Source organism: Orcinus orca, chromosome 1, assembly GCF_937001465.1.
Source record: "Orcinus orca chromosome 1, mOrcOrc1.1, whole genome shotgun sequence".
In the NCBI taxonomy this organism is placed as follows: domain Eukaryota; kingdom Metazoa; phylum Chordata; class Mammalia; order Artiodactyla; family Delphinidae; genus Orcinus; species Orcinus orca.
Window position 1 is genome coordinate 97,621,856 of NC_064559.1, and position 8,598 is coordinate 97,630,453.

General features: G+C 36.3%; 1 pseudogene; it reads left to right on the forward strand.

Annotated features, from left to right (window-relative positions):
• The first annotated feature begins 625 nt into the window (after nt 1-625).
• LOC117198320 (olfactory receptor 6K2-like) lies at nt 626-5,303 on the forward strand (annotated as a pseudogene).
• The last annotated feature ends 3,295 nt before the right edge of the window (nt 5,304-8,598 follow it).

Consider the following 8,598-nt stretch of genomic DNA (forward strand, 5'->3'; position numbering starts at 1 on the left):
GATTTTCCTTACCTTTTCTTTGGCTAGGCCACATCTCTTCAATAGAATAGGGAATTAGATCTGGGTCTGCTCAGGGGCACTTTCTTGAACTAGTAGACCAGTTTAGTTCATAGGACCATAGTCACAAGATGTGGTGACTATTACTGAGGACATCAAGACTTATGGGAAAGATCAGATATGCATATGAAAACTCAAGAACACTTAAAAGGGAAAATTATCTTAAGAGGAAAAGATATATAGATATATAAATATTACAGGAAATAGAGTGATTAGAGACGTGGGATTAGCCTTTTTTTTTTTTTTTTTTTTTGGCGGTACGCGGGCCTCTCACTGTTGTGGCCTCTCCCGTTGTGGAGCACAGGCTCTGGACGCGTAGGCTCAGCGGCCATGGCTCACGGGCCCCGCCACTCCGCGGCATGTGGGATCTTCCCGGACCGGGGCACGAACCCGTGTCCCCTGCATTGGCAGGCGGACTCCCAACCACTGCACCACCAGGGAAGCCCGGGATTAGCTTTTTAAAACTAGGAAAGACACATGTAGAATTTGGTTAGTTTAAAAAGGAGGCAGATTGGGAGACTGGGATTGACATATATACACTAATATGTATAAAATGGATAACTAATAAGAACCTGCTGTATAAAAAAATAAATAAAATTCAAAAAAATATATAAAGGAGGCAGAACTTGGAAAGAACAAGAGGATATTTCAGGCAGGAAAGATTTCTTTCAGGAATATTCAGAGACCAGAAAATGAAAGTGACATGTTTGGATTAATAACAGGTTTACTAAACTGGATTGGTAATGAATAATTTTTACAGCAACAGTAGATAAGATGGCTTTGTTTTCTGCTGAAATAACAAAAAATCGTTTCAGTGCAATATTAAAGAAAGACGATGTAGTTGGGAGTTTGATGAGACTTAATCACATAATCAATGAACAAGTATATCTATAGCTAATATAAACAATAGACCATTAATAAAGTGCCCTTTCCTAATGCACACACAACACAAGGTTATTAATCAATGACAGGCAAAAAGGGAGCTTATTTTTTCCTATCTCAGTGATTAGAAAAGTGTTATCCTAGAGGATTTGAGATTGTTTCCTTTTTAAAGAAGGAACAATTTAGAGGAAGAAAATGATGAGAATGTAAAACTTAAGTATAGGTGTGGAAGGGGAGTCACATGAGTAAACTGATGCTCTAGCAAGATTAATCTTGAGGGAATGGAGGCTTGTATGAGAAAAGTAAGACCGGAAGCATTTGGAAACCCATTACAATAGTGTAGACATTATGACTAGACATTAAATTAGGGGTAAGACAATGGAAATAAAAGATATTGGTAATACAGCCAAAAAAAAGTTAAGCAGACTTTGATGATTAATTAGGTTTGAGACATGATGGGACAATAGATGCAAAAATATGTAAAGTTGGTATCTAGAAGAACAAAAATAAGAAAATCAGCAAGGGAAATTGGTTGAGTGTTGGGGGTAAGGATGGTGTGTTAATTTACTAGGGCTGATAACAAAGTATCAGACTGAATGGCTTGAACAAGAATTTATTTTCTCATAGTTCTGGAAGCTAGAAGTCTGAGATCAAGGTTTTGACAGAGTTGATGTCTTCCAAGGACTTTCTCCTTGGCTTGTAGATGGCTGCCTTTCCTTGAATTTTCCTATGAGCCTCCTTCTGAAACTGTGTCCAAATTTCCTCTTCTTATGACACTGGTCATATCAGATTAGGGTCCAACCTAATAACCTCATTTTAATTTAATTATCTCTTTACAGGCCCTATCTCTGAATACAGTCACATTTTGAGGTATCAGGGTTAGAATTTCAACATATGAATTTTGGGGGAAGGACCCAATTCACTCTATAACAGGTGGAGGTGGCAACTTTGGGTCAAGGTGATTCATCTAAGTGGGAGAGTCCTGAAGAAAATGTGGGGCTCAGGACTGAGATACAAAACAAGGAATTCTGGAGTCACATTAGTTAATGAGAGTTGAAAACCTAAGGAGCTTATCAATAAACTTGAATAAATGAGTTGTCTCTGAAGAAGGGAAGATGGAATGAGAAACAAAGAACAAAGATAGAATTTTGTGTTATTTCCATAAACTTAGGAGGTGGAAGACAGAATAGCCAATGAGGTAAACCTGTATAATGTAGTGTGGAATAGGCAAAAGAAAGAAAGACTTCCAAGGATTGGGTGATTAACCTTCAAAGGTTAGTGGCAACAAAGACAGAGGGAGGCCATTGAATTTTCAATCAGAAAGTCATTGGTATAATTTAAGAAAAGAGATATGGAAAGTTGAAAGATAATTGATCCAAAGGGATTCAGGAGGGAATGAAGACAGTAAATACGTATTAACATGATAGGAAATAATGATGTTGACACAAAGGAGAGAAATAGTCTGAATAGAGATAGGACTTTCCTCTCAAGATAAGATTTGTGCATATTTGATAGCAGAAGAGAGGAAATCATTAAAGAAAGTAAAACAAATGGTTCTGAACAGGAGATAAATGAATAGGACAATATATTAAAATGTGTTGTATTTAAACTGTATTCTACAGAACACTACAGCTCTCTCTCTCCACCCAACCACCCAATATAATTATACTAGAAAAGCTTTGCATTTATTGCTTGACATAGTCAGTTTCCATCAATTATTTAATTTGACTAAAGGCTTCTGGTACAAAATACATTTCAGATCCATTTTCCTAGAAGATGGAAAAGGAAAAGAGAGATGAAAGAGAGGATGTGTTATTTAGAGGCAGAAAAAGGAGGAAGAGGTTGGAATTTATTAATGATGTCTGTCTTCATCATTAAAATGTTCAATTAAATTATATGCCAAGAATCAGATGAGGAACTGAGAGTTTATAAGGAAGAATTTTGAAACAGTTATGGGGAGATAGTTAGAAAATCAATAAGACTTGAATATGGGCAAAAACATCACCTTGCTATTCTTTCACTACCTCATCTAGTTCTTTCTTTGTCTAAATGCAGTGGTTTTAAAATATGGTCCTCTGATCAGCAGACAGCATTGCCTGGAAATCCGGTAGAAATGAGAATTCTTTGGCCCTACCCCAGACCTACTGAATTAGAAACTCTCAGGATGGGGACACGTAATCTCAGTTTTAACAAGCCCTCCAAGTGATCCTGATGCATGCTGAATTTTGAGAATCATTGGTCTAAAATACTGGCTGTGTTTTCTGACTGTATTTTTTTTTCCATACTCCAATTTTAGTTGTAAGCATCTATGGAATATTCCTTCTTCTTCTATAGCCCCAATACAGGGATTTATTCAGATGCTGTCATTTGGTAAGTGTACTCACTCTATGACCAATAGTAAGCATCTCCTAGAAGGCTTGAGTGCAGTAGGAATTGAAATCCTCATTTCTCACCTGGAGATGGAGAGCCCCAATCAAACCACTGCTCAGGAGTTTATCTTCTCTGCTTTCCCTTATTCCTGGGGAGATCCTGTCATCTGTTTTGTTCCACTGCTCTTCATTTATGCTTTCATTGTTGTTGGAAACCTAGTCATCATCACAGTGGTCCAGCTGAATACTCACCTCCACACTCCCATGTACTTTATTAGCGCCTTTTCTTTCCTGGAGATCTGGTAAACCACAGCTACCATACAAAAGGTGCTGTCTTGCCTGCTTAGTGACAAGAGTATTTCCTTAAGTGGTTGTCTCCTGCAGATGTATTTCTTCCATTCTACAGGCATGAGTGAGGTTTTGTCTCTTGACAGCTATGGCTTTTGACTGCTACCTGGCCATCTGCAGCCCTCTTCATTATCCCACTATCATAACCCCTAAGCTATGTGCCGGCTGACTTTAAGCTGCTGTATTTGTGGCTTTATCATGCCCCTCACTGAGACTGCCTGGATCTCCACACTGCTATTTTGTGGCTCTAATCACCTTGAGCATATCTTTTGTGACTTCCTCCCAGTGCCAGGCCTGGCCTGCCTAGACACACAAGACATCGTCATGATTCAGGCAGTGGATGTTGTCCATGCAGTGGAGATCATTACAGGTGTGATGCTCATTTTCATGTCCTATGTTGGTACTGTGGCTGTAATTCTATGTATTTGTTCAGCTGAGGGTCATTGCAAGGAATTTTCCACATACGTCTCCCACCTCACTGTCTTTCTGGTTTTCTTTGGCAGTGTGGCTCTCATGTACCTACACTTCTCTGCCATCTACTCCTTATTCTGGGATATAGCCATTGCTCTGGCCTTTGTAGTTTTGTCTCCCTTTTTTTAACCTCATTATCTGTCTGAGGAATAAAGAGATAGAGGGAGCTATAAAAAAGCACATAAGTCAAGCTAACATCATTTTTCATAAGACCAGGGACCTCAAGTAAGATCTAGTAGTTGGGAGTCTGTATAATTGTTGGAGCCCTCTAATCCTCAACTCCCTGCAATACATCTTTTCCTAACAGCCTTTTGCTGAAACTGGTCTCCCAAAAGTCACCAATAAAAAAAATTCACTAATAACTGAACTCAATAGTTTATTTCAACCTTTATTCAATTTGACATATTTTGGATCTGACTTTTTTGATTAAGTTTTCCGCCACTCAATTTATTCAAGGTAAATTTAATTTGTGGAAATAATCTGGGTAAAAATTTACTAATTTTAACAGAGTCGAGACTTCTGTTTGTAAGATATGATAATTGAAAACCATCTTCATAAGACTAAGTTCTCTCCATGGTATTCACAATGGATATACTTGAAGAATAACCCTAATTTCTAATTGAGTATTCATGTATTGATAAATAGCAGTCTAGATGTTTTTCAGCAAGTTCTATTATGAATCCCTTGTATGATTTATATCTTGTCAGTACTACACAATATTAATTCCATGTCTGTGTCAATAACAGGCACTAAGCCCTGTGTCTACCTGTATTGAGCCTGTGTGTGTCACGTTAGTGGAGACTGTTTTGCTGAACCCCAAATCAACTTCATTAATATCAGTGACCACTAGAAATGAGGAGAATGGATAGGCCTCTTTAAGACTGACAGAGAGAGAAACCCCATAAAAGGGTTGGTTGCAGTTCTGTGGTAGTTAAGGACTATGGCAAAGAATCTCAGGCCAAGAAGGTCACTGAAGAATATTTTAAGTACAATAAATGAACAAACAAAAACCTTGGCTCTAAAAAAAAGTAAAGTAATAAAACTAACCCATTCATTAGCTAATCAATATTTTTTCATGATAAATTGAAAAATGTAATCCTTGGTTTCACTGTAATCAAATGTATTGTACTTATTAATTAAGCAATAATATCAATAAATATCTACTGAGTAAATAAACCAATATCACCATGCTGCATTCTGATTGTCCCAGACAACTGATCAACCATATTGGACAATGCTTCCCTTTCAACCTCTTCTCCCTTGTATTTCAGGATGCTGGACTCTTTATTTTTTTTAATCTTATTTTGTTTGAGGACTCTTTCTCTTGTGGATTCTTCTCTTTATACATGCTTCATAAAAGGTGCTTTTCTCCAAGGCTCACGCCTCATGGGGATGCAATAATAAAGCTGATTACTATGCAAATGTTAGTAGATTTTCACTCTTCCCTAGCCCACCTACAGGAATCCTATGGTAGTCAGCCTCACTTTCCCACTAGTGTGCCATAGCCATGCCCTCATCTTCACCCTTAAGTCTTATGATACTTAAAAGTCAGATGCAAAGACAGAAGTAAAGGGAAATGTCTTATAAGAAGAGGATAATGGTATCCAATAAAGAATTCAGATAGAGAAGAGAGAAAATGTGAGAAAAAACATAGGTTGTGGGTGGAGAGGTCTTGGTAAAGGAATGTCTTCAGAAAGTATACTTAGTGTAAGAAAATAAGGGAAGAGGGGAAAAGGGATACAAGAAATGTAACTGGGTTTAAATAATGTATATATTTTTAATGTTTTTCATAAAGCATGAGGAATGAAATTACTGATAGATTAATTATTTTAACAGTACTTTTCTCAGTGCAATATTGTTACAGAATTGATTTACATAAATCTCCATATGAAAGGATTACACAGTTTTCTTATGTTTTGTCTGCTTTAAGATTTTGTAGTATATAATCAATTTCTCAATAAAAGTCCAATTAACAATCAAGTTAAGAAGAATAAAAGGAACTTTATTTGAGCCAAACTGAGAATTATAACCAGGGAGACAGGCTCTCAGAAAGCTCTGAGAACTGTTCCTCCTGTTAGAAGTCAAAGGCACAGTCAGATACATTTTTGAGACAAAGTATCATGCATCAAAATGACATTGATATTTTACATAAAGTTCAACAAGGATACATAGTCCAGGTAAGCAGTTACAAAACAAGCATCAAGTCATCATGACTCCCTACAGAGTTGGGAAAGAACAATATATTTTTTAAAGAAGTTACATTGCTAGAGTCAGAAGAAAGGAAAACAAAACAAAACGATCTTTACGGTCCAGCAGACACTCCCATCTTTGAGAAGTTCTTTTTTATGTGTAATGCAGATGCACACTGCACATTAAGGAGAGAGAGAGGAGGCCCAAATGGACACACAGAGAGAATTTTATGCTGAAAAGTTCTTGTCCTGCCTTAAAATATAAAATTTATTTATCACTTTCCTTGTCCCTCAAAATTTATCATTGTCCCTAAAAATGTATATAGCTGAAACTACCTTTTTACATCCGTACTTTCTCACCTTCTATCTTCTCTCCCAACTGAGACTACTTTATTTCTTAAAACTTAGATCTTATTGCTTTACTATGCTGCTTAAAAACGTTCTAAGATTAAATACGCCCTCACTCCAAATTGTGAATGTAATTTTCCTAGCTAACCTGTGTATCTGTGCATGCGTGCGCATGTTCATGTGTGTTGAATAAAGAAGATTCCAAACTGAGAGAAAAGCAAAAGGAAAAGAAACAGCGTATGGCAGTGTCTGATGATCAAAAGTAAGGACACCATTCAGAGGGGAGATCACGGCGCTAACCTACTGATGGAACGTCTTACAGTGATTTTTAAAATTCACATTGCTGAGGGTTGAGCAGTGAGTTCTCTCACACTGCTTTCCACCTCACCAGCCTGCTTATTATATTTTTATGATATTTTGGGGAGATTATATTAAATACATAAATAAATGAATGAAAGAATATATAATCACTTACTGAAAATCCTTCGTAACTAATGAAGCATGTAATCTGAAGATGGCTATTTATGTTCACTGTTAACTACTTTCCATCATTTTTTAAATGTCAGAAACCTTATCTGCATGAACATATTGAACAATTCATTACTGAGCAAATTTTACATGTCAAGCAGTGTGGTAAATTCTGGACAAACATAGAACCTCTACCTAAAAGAGTTTCCACTAAAGAATTGGAGAGGCCCATAAAAGTACAATATAAAAAGTAATAACAACAAAATCCATAAAATCATAGCAGAAGTAGTAACTGTGCTGGAAAATCAAGAAAAATTGCAAAGAGAAATTGTATTTGTTCTGAGACATGAAAAATATTTATCATATACTTACCTTTATTTTTTAATCTTTATTTATATACCTTTAGAACTCTACTTGATTTTAATTTAGGAAGAGTTTTTGGTACAAACCAACATGGGCTTGAGGCTGGTTTTAATAAGAACTATGGCCTATAAGCCAAGTTTTCACTGGATTAACTCACTTAATCCTCATAACAAACTCATGCAGTTGATATTATCACATCCATTATGCAGATCAAGAAAAGAAAAAAAAAAATTGAAGCAAACAGACTTTTTATGTTCACATAGTTGGCTAATGATAGAGCAAGTAACACAAATGAGTCCAGACTTCAAACTGCCATGCTTTTCTCACCACAGCAATACTTAATAGTATTGTCTCAGCATTACTGACTTGCTGTTCTTAAACTCTCCTAATAAGCATATTTTAACTTATTCATCCCTTTAACAAATGAGAATAAATAATTATTTTGATTATAACTAGCAATTTATTTTCTCTATGTGCCAAGCACATAGTGTTTCACATCTCTTACTTTATTTAATACTTACAATATGAGTCATCTCATCATTTCTAATTTGCAGTTGAAAATACTGAGACAAAGAGCAGGTAAGTAATTTACCCATAAAAGTAGCCAAACAAGGACAGGAATCCCAACACTCGGACTCCAGAGACAATGGGCAGTAACTTCTCTGAAATTTCATTGTACTTTATCTGTACCACTCTTATGACACTGCTTGCTTTCTACCTTGAATTATCATTAATACATCCGACTTGAAGCACTGTGTCATTGGTTCATATGTGCATTGCTCCCTGTGCCTAGCACTGGGCTCTACATAATAATGGCCTTAATAAATAACTATTGAATTGCTTCATGACTTCTGATTTTCTGTACTGTCACATCTATGAAGGGTGCAAAAAGGAGGAGATGCTATGAGTTACCGTTCCATTGCTGACATTATTTTGCTCTTGTTAACTTTCCTGCAGTTTGAATAATAGATTTTCAGAGGTTTGTCTATTGAAACAGAGCATCTAGATTCCTAGAAAAAGAGAGTGCTTGTTACTCTTTTAAATTCATTTACCTTAGGGCAAGTAGGTATGAACAATCTAAAACTTAATTGCAGGCTGAAGGT